Raw genomic sequence first — 20,469 nt, 5'->3', positions numbered from 1 at the left:
CTGGCTGCTGGTTTTCTGAGGAGTGAAGACTGGCTGCTGGTTTTCTGGGTGCTTAGAGGGCAATGGTAGGGAGGGTTGGTCCTTGGCCTTCATTCTATATATTTCACCTAATGCCCTGTTTTCACTCTGGTTCCCTGCCTTCAGTTTGCCTATGTCCTCCAGTCCAGTACCCTCTGTTTACTGTCTCCAGAGAATACATTTGCATTTATTTTCTGGGGTGAAGAAGGGGCTGTTCAGCTCTGTGCAGTAGGGAGGGTACCTGGGCATCCGAGTGCCTTTTTCTTTTCTTTTTTTTTTATTTTAATTTTATTTTGAGATTGGGTCTCACTCTGTTGCCCAGGCTGGAGTACAGTGGTGTGATCATAGCTCACTGCAGCCTCAGCCTGCCAGGCTCAAGAGACCCGCTCACTTTAGCCTCCCTAGTAGCTGAGACCACAGGCAAGCAGCCCCATGCCTGGCTTATTTTTTAATTTTTTGTTGAGTTGAGGTCTCACTGTGTTGCTTAGGCTGGTCTAGAACTTCTGCGCTAAAGTGATCCTCCTGCTGTGGGCCTGCCAAAATGTTGGAATTACAGGCATGAGCCACTGTGCCCAGCTGAACGCCTTTTAAGCAGGCTTTTAACCAATTTTCCTTGTTTAATCTCCTCTCTGCCTTTCAACCCTACTTCCAAAAGGAATCTGTATTTAATTCCTGAGGCTGAGGGGATTCTGTGTCAATTGGGTTGTATCTCTTTCTTCATGTTTAGGATTCAGTTTTCTTAGGTATTGTAAATCTCCTTATCAGAGCATCTGCTAACCTAGCCTTCAAAATTTTGATGCTGTATCCTCCTCTCTTGTTCCACCTGCCATTGTAATTATGTAATTTAATGAAACAAAACAATGAAACAAATGTTTTTCTTGGTGTCTCACAGGGGTTTAGGAGAGAGCAAAAGCAGATGTATATGTTTATTTTGCTGTCTTTACCTGGAGTTGATTAGTTATGTTTTAACAGAAGTTTCTGTTACATGTGACTTTTTTCCTTCCCCTGAGTTGAGAGGTGACTTAATATGTTTACTGTATTGACCTGCTCTACTGGAGTAGTAACCCAATCATAGGAGGAGGTGAGGTGGGGCCCACTTGGAATTTCCTAGTGCATGCTTGTCAGCCTCAAATGATCACAGCTGCCTTTTCTACACACCATCCTAGAATCCTGCCCAGGATTGATACATTAAACTAATTGGTTTATACTTTGAGGAATCTTTGAATAGTTTCCTGAAGTGTTGACTTTCTTCTGGCAGCTTTTCTGTTCTTGATGGTAGTAAGGGTTCCATCTCATTTACCAGTTGCCTTTATGAGTGGGATGTAATTAGCTTGGGCCAGGAGACTTGAACTCATTTATAGTATCTAGGTCAACCCTGTCACTTTTTGGTCCTGAATTTGAGGTGTCTTGAGGTAGAGTAGATTTCTAACATTGCGTAGGTAAACGGTTGAAAAACCAGGCCTTAGAACCTAGACCTCCTGATTTCCTGCCAGTGTTCTTTCCATGATACTACACCAAGGGTTCATTCTAATCCATGTCTCGATTTTACTGTGTTCGTTGACCACTGAATGTGGTTTTAACTCTTGAGGAGCCATATTGCAAGTATATGCTGTTGGTCACAAGGGATCTAGTTGCTATGGGTCACTGTAAATAAATGATCTCATTTCCTACATATTGTATGTGAAGAATAGGACACTAAGAATCAATATAAATTTTCTTTGAATCACATTCATGTCAGTTAGGAAGTGCTTTATCCCTGTTTTGTTGTAATCTATTTAATTAGAACTGTTCGGAACTGATTGTAGTGGTCTTTTGGTTAGGCCAGGGGAGTATCTGCCACTTAACCCATTTACGCCTAGTGTTCCATTATTGGAACACTAAACTTGTGGGAGTTATTTATATCCTGCTGCTCAAAGTCATCGCCAAGGTCTGATTTTTCACACAAAAATTTGCATCCTCCCACGTAAATAGGTTACGTTCAATTTTCTGAGAACCGTGACTACCCCTATATTACATGCCAGCCATTGCTGAGCAGATTTCCTTCCAGCCTCTCTTGTTATCAGAATAATGATTTTGTTGGTTCGTTGTACGTATTATCTAAGAATTAGTTTATGTAGATACCATCTTATAGTGGTAACTTGTAAAAGAAGGCATATAATTATCTGAGTGAAATAAAAGTTTATTCTATTCATGGGATGATATGTGGGCACTCTTATATCAGTTTTCTTAATACCTCAGGAAGACTAAAGAAAGATTTATGAACTTTCTTAAATTAGAAAGTATGGCCATGAGCTCTAGTCATTGCTAAATTGAGTTGATGACAGTTTCTTTGTACTATTTTATAATCCTCTAGGGCTAATTTTTACCATTTGCCTTACGAAGCAGCATGGCAGAATGGAGAGAATTCATACTTTAAATTCAGTTACAGCTTAAGTCTAGTTTTATTTGGGATCTGCCATTTGCTACCTGTGTGGCACTGGGAGAATTATTCAACCTTTCTGAGTCCTAATTTCTTTAGCTGTCTGTTGTGAAGTGTATAAATTATATAGGAAGTCACTAGCATGGTGCTTGGTGTTAGAAATAATATATGAAAACTCTAGTACGGCCCCTGGTATTAAGTAGATGCTTGGTAAATAACGATGGTGGTTATTATACATAATGTGCATATGGGTTTCCTTCTTTATATATTTTGATTTCATCGTTTTGGTTCTATATTTTAGAAACCATGTAGTTTAAAACTTAGATATAATTAAGGATTGTCTTTTGACAGTGAGAAATAATTGTGCTTGGGGATAATTTTGAATCTAGAATTATTTTAAAGGTTTGCTTTAAAATTTTGAAATCATTAGGTAAAGAATTTTGTGTCTTAGAGATAAACATTAGTCAGAAATTGAGACAGTGTGTGGCTGGGCACCGTGGCTCACGCCTGTAATCCCAGCACTTTGGGAGGCTGAGGTGAGTGTATCACCTGAGGTCAGGAGTTTGAGCCTAGCCTGGCCAACATGGTGAAACCCCGTTTCTACTAAAAATAGAAAAATTAGCTGGGTGTGGTGGCAGGCACCTGTAATCCCACCTACTTGGGAGGCTGAGGCAGGACAATGACTTGAACCTGGGAGGGGGAGGTTGCAGTGAGCCAAGATCACACTACTTCTCTCCAGCCTGGGAGACAGAGCAAGACTCTATCTCAAAACAAACAAACAAACAAAAAAACAAAAACCAAACAAAAAAAAAATCAATAGAACTTGGAGTGCACTTGATTTTTTAACTATAAATATGATCATAGTCTGTGAAGACATTTTACTCTTAATTGAATAAACATCCATGATGGGATTTTTTTTTTCTTGGACAGACTGTTTCAATATCATTAAGCTGTCTTTTACCAAACATTAATTCAAAATTTAAAGCTAAATCTTCGAACACCGATTTTATACTTAGTTATCTCTTTTAGGCTTGATTATTGTTACATTTTTCCATGAAGACCGGTATAATGATATTTAGTTTTAACTTTAAAGAAACTGTTTTAGCTGAATTAGGAGGTGTTTAAGTTTGTAGCCTTGCTGTTGTGTCACTTGGATTTGTAAGATATCACTTGCTAGAACAACTTTGTAAAAAACATAGAGCAGGTGGTAACAGCTTCCCTTTGCCACTGACAGCATAGATGTACTGATAGGCAGTTAGTGGAAGTACTAGGATTAGGAAACCATTCTCCTAAAACAATGCCAAATATCTAGTCTGCTCTACTGCCGGATATTACAGGTGAAAGTGTTGTAGTGAGTAAATTACTATGCATAGATTTTCATGGGGACTGACTCATCTGATGTTTAAAACTCTGATATTAATTTTCTAACCCTTTAAATAAGGTTATTAGTGATTCATATTTATTGGGTTTTTTTTTGTTTGTTTTGTTTTGTTTTTCTTTTGTGACGGAGCCTCGCTCTGTTGCTGGGCTGGAGTGCAGTAGCTCGATTTTGGCTCACTGCAACCTCCACCTCCTGGGTTCAAGCGATTATCCTGCCTCAGCCTCCCAAGTAGCTGGAACTACAGGCGTGTACCACCACACCCCGCTAATTTTTGTATGTTTAGTAGAGACGGAATTTCACCATGTTGGCCAGGATGGTCTCCGTCTCTTGACCTTTGATCCGCCCGCCTCGGCCTCCCAAAATGCTGGGATTACAGGCGTGAGCCACTGCGCCTGGCCTGTTGGCACAGCCTCAGCCACAAGGGTCTTAGGCACAGAATACTCTCTTTAGCTTAGGTGATAAAAGAAGTTAGTCTTCTGCTTACCTTTTTGGATTTCAACTTCTATTTATTTTTGTTTCCTTCTTTGGTGTTTAAAGATTGATGTTAGGGTTTCTGATTAAAACATACACATTGCTTTTATTTGAAGAAACAAAGGAACTTGGCCAGGCGCAGTGGCTCACGCCTGTATAATCCCAGCACTTTGGGAGGCCGAGGAGGGTAGATTGCTTGAGGTCAGGAGTTCGAGACCAGCCTGGCCAACATGGTGAAACCCCGTTTCTACTAAAAATACAAAAATTAGCTGGGCGTGGTGGTGTACGCCTGTAATCCCAGCTACTCAGGAGGCTGAGGCATGAGAATTGTTTGAACCTGGGAGGCTGAGATCCCGCTACTGTACTCCAGCCTGGGTGATACAGTGAGGCTCCATCTCAAAAAAAAAAGAAAAAAAAGGAACTTGTAAGAAAAATGGACAAAGTGTATGAACAGACAACTCAAAGTGAAAGAAATAGTACTACTACTACTGGTATAATGAAAATATCATTTACAGTTTTTGCTATGTCCTAGACACTGTCTTAAGTGCTTTATATGTATACTGACTCATAGAACCAATGAATTAGTACAGAGCTGGGACCCAAACCCAGGAAGGGTGGCCCCATCTGATCAAAGATGTGATACCACATACTGATTTCCTTCTAGCAGAACAAGGACTATCTATTAATAGAAGTATATACCAGGCCGGGTGCGGTGGCTCAAGCCTGTAATCCCAGCACTTTGGGAGGCCGAGACGGGCGGATCACGAGGTCAGGAGATTGAGACCATCCTGGCTAACACGGTGAAACCCCGTCTCTACTAAAAAAACTACAAAAAACTAGCCGGGCGATGTGGTGGCGCCTGTAGTCCCAGCTACCCAGGAGGCTGAGGCAGGAGAATGGCGTGAACCGGGAGGCGGAGCTTGCGGTGAGCTCAGATCCGGCCACAGCACTCCAGCCTGGGTGACAGAGCGAGACTCCGTCTCAAAAAAAAAAAAAAAAAAAAGATAGAAGTATATACCCTTCTATTCAATTGGCAGATATTTTAAAAGACATGCAATTTGGGAGGTGGCTATTTGTATTGAGGAAACTATTAACTGAATAGTAATGTGGTAGCATTCATCATGAATCTTGATATATTCATATTCTTTGGTAATTCAGTATTAATCTCTTTAAAGGAAATAATCAGGAAAATAACAGTGTTCAAGGATGTTAACCAATTATAGTAATTACAATAGTGGAAATAAAGTGGAAGATTGTCCAGTTGTTATGGCATGGTTAAATTATATTTTTTCCAGTGAACAGAATATTATGCAAACATTAGAAGTGTGTTTTGAAGAATAATTAGTAATATATAAAAATAAGTGAAAAAAGATATAAATCATCCAATATGGTTCCAACTTTAAGGCGTATATGTACAGAAAAAGAGGAAGGACATATACAGTAGGATGCTAATGATTATTATAACGTGATTATGGTGTATTACTTCTGAACTTCTTACATTGGCCATGTAGTGCTTTTATATTTAGAGGAAACCAAGTAACATATAGGGAAACCCTAAACGATGCCAGTGCCGGCTTTTTACTAAACATATTCATTAAAAATTTAGATTTGCATATCTTAGTGTAAAATATAAGTTACTGAATTTTAGGTATTTTTAGTTTGTATATTTTTGTAACTTTTTTGAAGCAAACCTTTGTTTTTTTTGTTTTTGTTTTTGAAACAGTCTCGCTCTGTCACCCAGGCTGGAGTGCTGTGGCGCGATCTCAGCTCGCTGCAACCTCCACCTCCTGAGTTCAGGCGATTCTCGTGCCTCAGCCTCCTGAGTAGCTGAGATTACAGGCGTGCGCCACCATGCCCGGCTAATTTTGGTATTTTTAGTAGAGATGGGGTTTCACCATGTTGGTCAGGCTGGTCTCGAACTCCTGACCTTGTGATCTGCCCGCCTAGGCCTCCCAAAGTGCGGGGATTACAGGCATGAACCACTGTGCTCGGCCTGAAGCAAAACCTTTTTAATTTGGATTAAATGAAAGGTGATTTTTCTTTTTCTTAAATGTGGTCATTGTAGTGATTGATCGCTTTAGCACTTTTAGTATGTTTCAGTTATGTTAGTAGAAGATATGGCTGTTTTCTACTGAGTGGTACTTATTTTTTTTGTAAACAACTTGCTAACAAAAATAATTGACCTTGTGAGGAAGGAGATGCATGAGTAAGGATTCAATGCAAGGACCTCTTGGTCTGTTTGGTACAGAATTAAATTGCGAATCTGTTTTACTAGTAGTTTTCAATATATAGTTGTACTTTTTAACTATTTAGCTTTCGCTTGTGTTCACTCTTTGAAGTTTAGCTCTTAAAGATTTAAGAAATCTTGAAATGTAGACATATGTAATGGAACAAAGATACAGTATCTGTTCTCTGCTGGTTGCAAGTTCTCATGTTTTACAATGTGTGTAAAAAATAAAAGACCAACTACATTAGAGAATTGTTACAGAAGCAAAGCTTTTCTGTTTGCTACATGTTAAAAACATGAATAAATTGCTGATAACTTTGCATCAGTTTTCTTAATTGCTTCTACCTAAATAGACTTGGTGTTCATAATGAAACGCTCTCATGCTTTATGCTAACTGCTTCCCTAATTAAAAAAGGATTGAAACTGTAGCTTGTGGATGGGAAGAAATTATTTGAAAGAAATCATTTCATTTATACAAACTTATTTTTAAAATCTTACTTGATTTCTGAATATAATTTGTGAGTTGAGTATTGAATGATAACATAGAAAGTAGTTTTCTATATAGGGACTTTTTAGTAAATGTTTAGACAAATGATTCAACAGGAAATAATGATTATCAGATTGTTTTATGTTACTATTTAATGTAAAGAGCTATGTAGAAATCTTGATAGAAATTAACTTTCTCCCACCTTAAAATTTGAGAAGATTTGACATACGTTCTTCACTGGGAGGAATCTTAGGAAGTTTCGTGTAAATATTTATTTTAGCACAATTGCTTTTCTGTATGGAAGACTGTTTTTGGTGCTCTGTAAGTAAAAAGAGAAAACGATTACAATTTTTTTGTCTTTTTCCAGGCTGAACTCACGGGAATCAAATGGCGTAGGTACAATTTTGGAGGGCATGGGGACTGTGGACCCATAATTTCAGCCCCAGCCCAAGATGATCCAATTCTGTTAAGTTTCATCCGCTGTCTGCAAGCTAACCTGCTTTGTGTATGGCGTCGTGATGTCAAACCAGATTGCAAAGAGTTATGGATATTCTGGTGGGGAGACGAACCCAACCTAGTGGGTGTAATCCATCATGAACTGCAGGGTAAGGTTTCTGTTTTTTTCTTAAAAATTGTTTGTATCATATTTTTTTGAACATTGGTAAATTTCAAACAGATTATTAAGACTTCTCTAAAAGAAAGATTTTAAGTGTTTCATGGATATCTCTCTCAAAAGGAACATTCTCACCCCTCTTCCTCCTATCCATGTTTTTTTTTTTTTTTCTAACTCTTGTCCTTTTCCAGTTATGCTGAGAATCAGAACCTTGTGAACCACTGCTTAAATTAGATGAGAGTATTGTGTCTCCTGGGTGTGGTGGGATGGAAACCAGGCTAAGATCCACTGTTTTTAAATGATAGTGAATTGTGAGTAACTAACGAGACAGTGAATTGAACAGTTACTGCTTTTTTCCTTGGACTGTGGTTGTTATGGTTCATTGCCAGCTGAACTGTTTGGTGGAAAATTGGAGAGATACAGAAATTTAGTTTTGAGCCTAATTGGACAAAATTGTGAGATTACATTCAATAGCATTTTGAGGAAAGATGAATATATGCGATCTGGTCTGAATTTGGTGTAGCAAATTTTCTCTTGCTTTTATTTCTGCTTTTCATGTAATTTGATGATTCCAGGAAACATTGGCTCCAGTGTTGCCTGATTTTTAGCTTCAGATTGCATCTGATATCTGGAAACTGAATTAATATAAGAATTTCATTTTTCTAAGCTGCTTTATATATTTACCACAGTTTTATAAGCAGGAAATTTTATCAGTTGTCTTTGAATTTCTGGTAAAAATTTTTACCTTTCTATCTAAGTGTTTCTATTTAGTATGCCAAGGGATTTTCTAAAGCAAGACTAATTCTAATCTTCAGTTAGGGTATTAACTCTTTTTGACTTAGTCTCCTAGAGCCAACTTTTATTATCTCCAAACTATATTGTGTTAATCTGTGGCTGAAAAATTTCAGATCATGTTTGAAATGTTTTGTTACTTGATGTTTTTAATTTTTTTTTTTTTAAAGGAAGGAGTAAAGCTAACTTTAATGTATTTTCGAGGCTCTATTCTAAAGCTTTTACATTTGCCTAAAGGATTTCCTGCCAACTTTTGCCTGACACCTTGCTGGTTTTTCTTGGCAGCCATTTTTTATCTATGATATCTCCTGCCATAGCAGCCAGAGGGCGGTAAACCACAATGGACTAATTGAGCTGTTTACTTTATGGTCCATTTGTCTGTTCAGCTCAGGCCTTTATTCTGGTGTTTTTTAGGGTATTTGGTTTATAAATATAAGAACCCATTCTGGGTGACATTGCTTGCTTAGCTGGGTAATCAGCAAAATCCCAGAACTTAATGTTCATCCCAAAGCCTGTTTTATGTAGTTAGCAGTTAATTTAGGTAAAATTAGAGTTTCGGAACATCTGGATTCTGTTTATCAGAATTTTAAAAATAAGATGTCGCCTAGAAGATAATCACAACATTTTTGTTTGTCCATTACAATATGGAAACATATTTTTAATTTTTTCCCATGTAGTAGAGAGGTATAAAGCTTTTTAAAAAAGTGTCTTTCTTATTTTTCATGATTGTTTCTGACTGTCATCTTCTGTTTCTCTGTATTAATCTCTTACATTTTAGCTTTTTGGTCTGCTCTTTGTTAGTGTGGTACATGTCATTTTGCAGTGATGAGGAAACCAAACCCAACTGCTAATTAGGCTTATTTAATTGATAATATAGAATAAAATTATTTATGTATGCCAACAAAGAAAATTGTCAGTGTTCTTAGAAATAGCTTATGAAATTATTGTTATTTTTCATGGGCTTTGTTACTGAGTTAACAAAGGGATAGGGCATTTAAATTTTGGTATAGTTGCTTTAGATTGCATATGTAGATTAATATCTTCAGTATTTTTTGATAAAGAGTTAAGCAAAGATTGAATTATTTTTAGATTTTTTAAAAATTCCAGAAACGCTACATTTAAATTAGAAAATTAGAAAAACAGAATCATCATATGGAGAGAACAGAGAAATAAAAATACTGAAGTCTGAGAGAATTTTAGATGTTTTATGTGTAAATGAAATTGGTACCATACAGGTTTTCTAATTTTCTAATTAAATGTAGTATTGTGAACATTTTCTCTTGAGAATGATTACTTTTCTTTTGAGTTTGAAAGTGGTGTAAGCTGTTTATAATTTTGTTTCTACTGGGAAAGTATTACAGTAATGGAATAATTATAACTTCATTGACTGCATCTGCTCTTTTTAATATGAATTTTGAGCAAGTTTTTAGATCCATTTATATGAAGTGTCCATTTTTGTAGGTAAAAGTAGTTGAAAAAGGTAATACATGATTCAACCTAATAATGGAACATATCTAGCCTTAATTAGAAAAATAAGTGTCATAAAGACAACTTTGTTTCAAATAAGGGGAAATATGATAGCAGTCATGAAAAACTGAAGGATACAAAGAGAATATTTTCATTGGTAGCCATACAAAGTGGGGATATTTTAGAATCTATTTCATTCTCTAATGTAGTTGAGTCATTTTATTTTGGGTAAAATAAATTACAGGCCGGGCATGGTGGCTCATGCTGGTTATCCCAACACTTTGGGAGGTTGAGGGGGCCCAATTGCTTGAGGCCAGGAATTCCAGACCAGCGTGACTAACATGGTGAAACCCTGTGTTTACAAAAAATACAAAAAAAATTAGCCAGGTATGGTGACCTGTGCCTGTAATCCCAGCTACTCGGGTGACTGAGGCTGGAGGATCACTTAAACCCAGGAGCCCAGGGTTGCAGTGAGCAGAGATCATGCCACTGTACTCCATCCTGGGCAACAGTGAGACCCTGTCTCAAAAAAATAAAATAAATAAATAGTAGCAGAATCCTGCTAGCAGGCTTTAATGTTAAACATGAGATTACCATTATTTGTAACATTTTTTAAATAGGGACATTTTACGTTTCTTACATTGCTTCTTAGTTATGTTATTTGGCATTTCCTGGCTGGTCACGGTGGCTCATGCCTGTAATTCCTGCACTTTGGGAGGCCTAGGCAGGAGGATCACCTGAGTTCAGGAGTTGGAGACCAGCCTGGCCAACATAGTGAAACCCCCTCTCTAGTAAAAATAAACAAAAATTATCTGGGCATGGTGTTGGATGCCTGTAATCCCAGCTACTGGGGAGACTGAGACAGGACAATTGCTGGAAACCGGGAGGCAGAGGTTACAGTGAGCTGAGATCACGCCATAGCACTCATGCTAGCCAACACAGCAAGACTCCATCTCAATAAATAAATACATACATACATAGTAACAGAATCCTGTTAGCCAGCTTAAATTAAGCATGACATTATCGTTATTTGTAACTTTAAAATAGGGACATTTTACTGTTTCTTAAATTGCTTTTTAGTTCTGTTATTTGGCATTTCCCTTTGTCTTCATAGTGTATTCCAAGAAGCGTACTACCAGGAAACCTCACAGTGAGATATAATACCAAAGCAACCATCTTGCATTTAAATGTATAAAGTATCCCGTAAAATGAGAATAATCCTACAGGGTACACACACAAGTTAGTTTTATATTATACTTTTTGTTTAATTGCTTGAAATATCTGTGAAATAGTCTGAGAGAAGACTATAACACATTTATAGTCTGTCCTTGTCACTTGAATAAACACTTTTGCGCTCTTGTCTGGGGAATTGCTAATATGTATGGTGTAGTGAATTCAGAGCATGGACTCCGCATTGCTTGGGTTTAAATGCTTGCATGATCACTAGCTGTGTATTCTTGATCTAATTATTTAACTTAAACTGTGCCTCAGTTTTCTCACTGTGAATTAGGTTATGAGGTTAAGAAAAATTAAAAGTACTTAGAGCAGCCTATATACCAGTTAATCTATAATTGTAACTATTGCTGCTGCTACTGTGTAAAGACCTACAGGCCGCGAATGAATTGTGGCAAGAACAGGTTACCTGGGTCTTAGGTTAGGAGTGAAATGGTCTCCCCTCTAAAAGGCTGAGTAGGTCGGTCATAGTGTGGAGTACACAGAACCAAGGATAAGAAATTTGGACTTAATTTGATAGATTTTGAGGAATTAAAGGTTTCTGATCAGAAAGAGATACAATTAGGAAGATTAACTTAGTAACATACAGGATTAATGTGTACAGGGAAACCATAATATTGTGATTTTAAAATTCCAAATTGGAATATAAACTTAAATATTCTGTTCAGGATACAGATTTATTTAAATTAAAAATACTAATGATTATATACTATAATTCATATTAATAGTCTTTAACACTTTTATTATACCTTTGCTGTTTTGGCTTGACTAAATTCTATATTTTAATTTAAGTTTTAGAGATTAATACAGTGTGCTGAATGGACTTCTCCTCATCTGCCAAACAAATACTTCTTACCTTTTTTTTTTTTTTTTTTTCTTTAGACGGAGTCTTGCTCTGTTGCCCAGGCCGAGTGCAGTGTGCAATCTTGGCTCACTGCAACCTCTGCCTCCCAGGTTCAAGCAATTCTCCTGCCTCAGCCTCCTGAGTAGCTGAGATTGCAGGTGTATGCCATCATACCCGGATAATTTTTGTATTTTTAGTAGAGATGGAGTTTCACCATGTTGGCCAGGCATCTCAAACTCCTGACCTCAAGCGATCCGCCCGCCTCAGCCTCCCAAAGTGCTGGGATTACAGGCGTGAGCCACCGCGCTTGGCAACAAATACTTTTTAAATAAACACAATATTCTGGCCAATTCACTGCCTGTTAGTTAGTGGTGGGAAAGACATGCAATCTGGAAAACCCAAAATAGTACAGAGAGCAAACACAGAACTGCTGATTGCTTGCCCCAAAGCATTACAGATCTCTGGTCCAGAAAGAGAAGTATCAGATTCAGTCTAGTATGTGCTTAAGAATGTTTGTTGAATCAGTTAATGAAACCTATTTTATGAGGTTCTAATGTAGTGCGGTATTACACTCCCAGAAGATTGACTTATAATCAAATTGTGAAAATTTTTAATGATTTGATAATGTGAGGCTATTGAAGCCTAGTTAAAATAAGGCATATTATTTCTGGTTTTAATTCCCAAGGGGGTAGAAATAGCCAATTTTTGGGGGTATATTTTCTACCAAAAATATTTAGCACTAAATATGGACTGTCTACAATTTTAAAATTTATGTTGTCTCTATTTTTGATTATTAGACAAATATAAATTAAGAATACATCTGTACAACTCTAAAAATGATCGTCCCTATAACAGTATCAGAAGTCTTCTCAATTGGTTTTATTGTCAGTACATGGGTAGATTGGCAGTTATTACCCTTTGCTGTGAATTTAGAGACATAAATATAGCTTTTTCTGTTTTTGAGAGTGCTACCACCTATGCCAGGAGGTGTGGGCGATTGTAAAAACATTAGACATAAGAGAGCCTGGAAAAATGGATCTGTTTTCTGACAGTGACCATGGTGTAAGATGATTTAAGGTACTAGTACTATTGTTTATTGAACTGATTGCAACTGGGCATTTAGGAGTGTGGGAAGGCTGAATTTTTTTAGTTTTATAATCTGTATCTATAGATTACAGTCTACAATTCCAAATGGTGGGATTGATAAAACCTTTATTTAGATAACTCCAAGCAAGAACCTAACTTCTCCACTTCTCCTAGCTTTTTATTTTTAAATAAATATATTTACACACTTATATGCATATGCCTGTTTTGCCACATAAACTGTTTGAAGGTAGTTTTCAGACTTCATGGACCTTTGCCCCTAAATACTTCAGCATTGAAGTGAAACACTTTCTTACATAACCAGAGCACCTTTGTCGTGCTCAATAAATTTAATATCAATATAATTATCTAATATTCAGTCCCTATTCAAATTCCCCAGTTGTCCCAGCAATACCTTTTATAGTTTTCTCTGATCCAGAATGCAATCAGGATCACACATTTTTAGATGGCCTCTCATTTAGAATATTCCTGAAGTTGTCTTGGGAATCGATGATATTGATGTTATTTGAAGGGAGCAGTTTAGTTGTCCTGTAAAATATTCCACATTTTGAATTTGTCTAATTGTTTCCTTACAGTTAGAGTCAGGATAAACATTTTCGGCAAGAATATTGAGTAGGTGATGTGTACTTTTCATGGCATCACATCAGAAACATGTCATGTCAGTTTGTCTCTATATTGATGGTACTGAGCTTGATCACTCGATTAAGGTAGTGTCTGCCAGATTTCTCCAGTGTAAAGATATCCTTTCCTTTTGTAATTTTTAAGTAAATTTGGGGTGAAACTTGGAGATTGTGTGAATATCTCTTTCCTCAAAAGAGCCTAATTTTGAGCCTGTTTAAACCAACCGAAAACTTCCGGAATCACCTGCTTTCAGAAAATCAGTTGAAATCAGATGAAGAATGCATTCTTAAGTCACAGCAGAGTTCAAGAGGAGAAGAGAATAAAAATATTGAAGATATGCCAAAGGCAAATTATAATGGCAGTGTCACGCTCTGAAAATGAATAGCCCCTGTTGCTTAGTATACCTAAAAAGAGAAGTGTTGACATTGAATTTTCTAAAATCATAGACAATAAAGTATGTAGGAATATATTACTGTGTATTTTAGAGTCTGTGAACTTTCAATTGATTTTTGATAGTTTCTGGTTATCCTTAACTAAATGGTAAAAATAATTTCATCAATATATATGAATTGATCAGTTGAAATTAAAAAGTTGCTTTCTGGAAAAATAATGACTATTGTAGATATAAAATTGACAGGAATGAAATTATCTCTTGGTAAATTGTCATTCATTTTGAAAATTTCTTTCAAGGAGAAAATCTGATCTTTGACTCATTTTCACTCTGTTTTTATATCTTTTTTCTTTAGTGGTGTTGAATTTGTGAGTCATTGAAATTAATCACTGACTGAATTGGAAAGGAGTTGTATTTATAGTACTTTGATTTATTTATTTTTCAAGTGTAGAATTCTGGTGATTTTGAAAACAGGAATGATACCATTTTACAGCAGCATTGTAGATTTGTAGTATTTTAGATTGGTATCACAGTGCAGCTGAAAAGTAAGTTTCACTTTACTTTGTTGTTGTTGTTGTTGTTGTTGAGATGCAGTCTCACTTTGTTGCCCAGGCTGGAGTGCAGTGGTGTGATCTCGGCTCATGGCAGGCTCTGCCTCCTTGGTTCAAGTGATTCTCCTGCCTCAGCCTCCCAAGTAGCTGGGACTATAGGTGCTTGCCACCATGCACAGCTAATTTTTTGTATTTTTTTTTGAGTAGGGCTGCATGTTGGCCAGGCTGGTCTTGAACTCCTGACCTCAAGTGATCCTCCTGCCTTGGCCTCCCAAAGTGCTGGGATTACAGGTGTGAGCCATCATCCCCAGCTACTTTACCTTTCATATTTGTCATTATTTTGTGGATAATAGTGAAAAATACATTTGTATTTCATGAGAAACAAGTACTTTCAGGACAAACACATATCCAGTGGTAAATGGTAGCTAGGTCTAAGTAGTTTATAAAGTATACTTTTACTTTTCTTGGATCTGAATTCAAGTTTTGATGTAAATTTCCTGATTCTTTTAATAATTATATTACTGTTCTGTTTTTCTGTTGTATTTGAAAGAATGAGTTTGCCAAAGCTATAAAGTCATAAGTTTTTCATTGTGTGATGGTTATCTGAATGGTTCTAGTGCATACTTATTAAATGTTAGACTTAATATGTAATTATATACTTTAAAGAAAAAATAGCATACTCATTAAGACTTTGGTAAATAATACATTCATATTGTAAGATTATGGTAAGATAATCTCAGTTCTTTCAGACATAGAATTGAAAAAGATCTAGTGGATTAGATAAAATTATTAACGTAAGTATGCTTGAAATTGAGAGAACAAGCTAAGTCTAACTTTTGAGTGTAAGTAAAATCGATGTGTTACCACAGGCAACTTACTGAACCATGTAATTAGTTTTTTTCTATGAAAAATGAGACATTTATACTGAGATTGTGGTGAAATAGCGTGTAAAGGGCTTATGTTCTAATGATGTGAAAATTAAGCAATTGGTAAGAAAAATTATAATTTTCAGTTCGTTGGGAAGTATAGTTATTATGACCTACCTAATGTTTTGTGTTGATATGAAATCACCTACTTATATAAAGTAAACCTGAGTGAAATCCCCTTAAATGAGGTGTTAGAGTCACCATTGGAACAAATACGGTTGAAAATTGTCTTCACATTAGATTAACTGTTATTTGGTATATTATATATCTTTTTGGAATGAGTAATTTTTATGATTAATACATCGTGACTTGTAGGTTAGTGTTTAGTCTGACATTTTAAGTGTAGCCATGTTTGATGCCCCGCTCACCATTTGTGTATATTTTATTTCAAAAGCTTGCACTTTCATAGAAAACCTTAAGATTTAGAAGAGGTTGTTGTGGCCTGGTGCGATGGCTCATGCCTGTAATCCCAGCACTTGGGGAGGCTGAGGAGGGAGGATCGCTTGAGTCCAGAACTTTGAGACCAGCCTGGGAAACATAGTGAGATCCCATCTCTGTTAAAAAAAAAAAATTAAAAAAAAGAGATTGTTGAACGTTAAGATGGCATAGTGATATAGGTAAAGGGTTTTTTTTTTCTTAGTAAAATATTTTCTTAGTTTTATTTCTTAGGGAAGGTGAGGTAAGAATCTGAATGTAGAAAACTGAAGAAAGGGTTTAAATATTGGTAGAATTTAGGGCCTAAATAATTCAAGAAAGAGTTATAGTTTAGAACATTAAAATTCAGTGGAGTACAGCTACGCATTTATAGAGAATAACACCTTCTGCTTATAAGCAAATTCACTGTTGACGTGTATAAATGGCATTAGGTTGGTCGTACTGTTCACATTATTTTATATAGGGGATGAAATAAAAATTCCCTAAAATAAAACTAGGGTTTTCTTAGGAAGGAGGAAGTGGGGAATGGATCTTGGTGGTCATGAACGAGTGTCCTCTTCTGCAGTGGGACCCTGTCTCTGCAGAAAAGAAAAACAGTAGTTGGGCATGGTTGGTGTTCGCCTTGTAGTTCCAGCTACTTGGGAGGCTAAGGCAGGAGGATTACTTGAGCCCAAGAGTTCAGGGTTACAGTGAACTGTGATTGTGCCACTGCAGTCCGACCTGAGTGACACAGTAGTAAGAGCCTGTCTCTAGAAAAGAAAAAAATAAAGAAAACTTGTTGTTTAGTGTAGCCACCTCATTAATGATCTTAGCAAGTCTTCTGCATGGAGAAGCTGCACCTTCTCCATCAGCATTTGCTGCTTCTCCTTGTGCCTTTATGTAATGGAAATGGAATCTTTCCTTAATCCTCATGAACCAACCTCTGCTAGCTCCCAGGTTTGCTTCCTCACCTCTCTCAGTCTTGGTAGAATTGAAGAGAGTTTGTGCCTTGTTCTGGATTAGGCTTTGACAATTAAGGGAGTATTGTGGCTGGTGTGATCTTTCAGATTATCCACACTTTGTCCATATCAACAATAAGCCTGTTTCACTTTCTTATCATTCATGTGTTCACTGGAGTAGCACTTGTAATTTCCTTCAAGATTTTTTTTTTTTTTCCGTTCACAGCTTGGCTTCTTGGCATAAAAGCACTAGCGTTCAGCCTATCTTGGCTTTTGACATGACTTCTTCACTAAGCTTAATCATTTCTCACTTTTGATATAAAGTAAGAAATGGGCAGTTCTTCCTTTTCACTTGAACGTTTAGTGACCGTTGTAGGGTTATTAATTGGCCTAATTTTAATATTGTTTCTAGCAAATAGGCTTGAGAAGAATAAGAGAGATGGGAAAGAGCCAGTCCTGGAGCAGTCAGAACACGTACAATAGTGATCAATTGGTTCAGTTCGCTGTTTTATACGGGTGTGTTTTGTGGTGCCCCTGAACAATATAATAGTAATATCAAAGATCACTGATCACAGATCCACCATAACAGATGTTATAATAATGAAAATGTTTGAAATATTGCAAGAATTACCAAAATGTGTCAGAGACACAAGAATTGAGCATATGCATTTTGAAAAATGGCGCTGATAGGCTTGCTCACCACAAAGTTGCTACACATCTTACATTTGTAAAAAGTGCAGCATCTGTGAAGCAAAATAATGTGAAGTGCAATGAAATGAGATACTCCTGTATCTTACTGAGGTAGTTGATAAGCTGGAATTACATATCTGCTATCTTTCCCCGTTATTTTTTCTTTGTAGATATCTATGGTCGTAGCCCAGATACTGAAAAATCAGAGATACATAGCAAAAGAATGGGAAAACTATTGGTGAAGCAGGAGGCTACCTTTGAGTTGTTTTATGGTCTCTGGATCTGCTTAAAGTATAATAGACTAAACTGATATATAGATCTCTGTGCTTAAATTTCTGTGAATAATTGTTTGAAAATGTAATTACAGATGGTTTCCACTTGGTATTGTTTTATGGTGGCTGAGCAAATGGAAATTAAAACTTGGTATACTCAGCCATAAGTATCTTTAGGCCTAAGGTTAAAAAAATTAATGGTAGAAATAACAAATATTTTTTTCCTCTTAAAAAATCCAGATACTGTAGACATCTGTTGTTGGTTTTTTTTTGAGATGGAGTCTCACTCTGTTGCCCAGGCGGGAGTGTGGTGGTACAATCTCTGCTCACTGCAACCTCTGCCTCTGGAGTTCAAGCCATTCCCCTGCCTCAGCCTCCCAAGTAGCTGGGATTAAAGGTGCGTGCCACCAAGCCCTGCTAATTTTTGTATTTTTAGTAGAAATGGGGTTTCACCATGTTGGCCAGGCTGGTCTCGAACTCCTGACCTCAAGTGATCTGCCCTCCTGGGCCTCCCAGAGTGCTGAGGTTATAGGCGTGAGCCACCGCTCCTGGCCGAAATCTGTTTTAAATACTAGAACATCATGAAATTGGATTCTGTGGCTTTAAGCACTTCATGACTGAGCTGCTGTCCGGATGCTACCTGAAGAGATTTTCATTGAATATCATTATGGCTAGCAAGTGTTCCATAATTTTCTTTAAGCTCCATCTGTGTAAATATTTTTGAACAATTTTCCACAAGTAGAGGGCCACATACCTATTTCTTGTAAACCTGACGTTGATAAAATGCGCTCTTTGTATAATTGGGTCTTGTTTTGATCCTGGCACTTTCATATTGGGATTTGGCAGTGAGTTCAACAGAATAAGCATTATCCTCTTGAGGCCCATCTAGGATTGAACTAAAGGGCTTCTACAATATCCATATGATCAAACAATTAGTTCTCTCTCTCCCTCTTCTTTTTTTGTGCTGTGATATTGTAACTGAATATGAGCTGGTTGCCAGGGTATTGTGGTAGAATAATACCCTGCAGTTTGTAGTTAATCACACAGCAGAACTGGCTTGATTTTAAAAAAATAATAATAATAAGATAAAAATTAGATAAAGATGAAGTGGCTTTGTGTTGAAAAAGGTTGTATGTATATGATGATAAAAGGAAGGTTAGAGTGTTCATGAATCCGTCGTCGTTAGTCTTTTCCTCATATTTATATAATGTCATGCAAAATATTTTCCTTTTTAAAAATTTTATTTTTGACTTTGCTAGCACTTGGGGGACTTAAGACTTTTTGCTAATCTTGAAGGCTTTCTGACACAAGAGAAAAAAAGCAAATATTTGTGGAAAGACTGCTTGAATAAGGGAAGTGTGAACCTATTCAGCATGAGGTTTCTTCATTAAGTTTGTTTTATTTTTCACAGGTAACCTTGAACTTGTTTAAATGTAAGCTGCTTTGCTGTTGGCTATTTTTAATAAGACATATTATTCACTTTGAAATATATTTAGTCTAAAGGAGAAAAATTTAGATACTCTGAGTTAAATTTCAGGCACTGTATTTTTTAGCTTATCTTAAAAGTAGCCCAGTAGGTATTTATAATAAAAAGATTGCCTGCCTTGGCATCCTTGGGCAAACTACCTACAACTCTGATTGTTTAGGGAGCAAATAGCATTTGTTGACAATAACTCCTATTTTGGAAATATTTGTAATGCCATTTATTGGTTTCACGAAGAGTATAACAAAGAGGGGCTCTTGATTTGGGTAGCAGAGGTGGCTGGGAGCAGTTATCCTCATCGCTATGGTAAAGGCTTTATTAACTAGAACTCAGTTGGAGCCCTGAAACAAATTTAAAAGTACCCCCTCATCCCCAGTAACCACATACCATTTTGTAAAAAAAAAAAAAAAAAAAAAAAGGTTAAATGACTTAAATATAGCAATATCAGTGATTAGTCCCAATATACACAGATATCTATTTGATTCCCAGTATGGTTGAGACAATGTGTTAACTTAGCACATAGCAAAAACTTTAATGGGATGTCCTGGGGTCACTACTGATTCAGCTCAGTTGCCCACACATTTAGAATTATAGTATTATGTCATAACAATCAAATGGTGTATGAGAGGATGTTTTAAAAAGTACTTTTCAAGCTTTATACATGTAAGGTGTGCTGGGCTTGGTGGCTCATGCCTGTAATCCCGGCGCTTTTGGAGGCTGAGGTGGGAGGATCGCTTGAGGCCAGAGGATCACTTGATCCCAGGTGTTGGAGCCCAGCCTGGGCAACATGGCAAAGCCTCATGTCTACAGAAAATGAAAAAATTAGCTGGGCATGGTGGCGTGTGCCTGCAGTCCCAGCTACTTGAGAGGCTGATGTGGGAGGATCAGCTAGGCTTGGGAGGTCAAGGCTACAGTGAGCCAAGATTCTGCCACTGCACTCCAGCCTGGGTAACAGATTGAGACACTGTCTCAAAAACGAAACAAAACAAAACAATAACAACAACAAATCCCAAACGGTAAGGTGTTACCATTGTTAAATGATCTCTTATATTTAAAATTACCACCATTTACTTGAGCCTATATTATGTTAGGTGCTATGTACAATA

At 36.9% G+C, this 20,469-nt stretch overlaps 1 protein-coding gene across 1 annotated transcript in view; it reads left to right on the top strand.

Moving 5' to 3' along the window:
* Positions 1 to 20,469, top strand: part of MED13L (mediator complex subunit 13L) — a 321,531-nt gene that overhangs the window by 33,137 nt on the left and 267,925 nt on the right. Inside the window, exon 2 of the mRNA XM_023204113.2 lies at positions 7,371 to 7,608. The gene's annotated coding sequence lies outside the window, so the exon portion shown is untranslated. The remainder of the gene's footprint in view (positions 1 to 7,370; positions 7,609 to 20,469) is intronic.

Source organism: Piliocolobus tephrosceles, chromosome 10 (genome assembly GCF_002776525.5).
Source record: "Piliocolobus tephrosceles isolate RC106 chromosome 10, ASM277652v3, whole genome shotgun sequence".
Lineage (NCBI taxonomy): Eukaryota > Metazoa > Chordata > Mammalia > Primates > Cercopithecidae > Piliocolobus > Piliocolobus tephrosceles.
The sequence above is the reverse complement of the archived record's forward strand: the minus strand, read 5'-3'. Positions and strand labels throughout refer to the sequence as shown.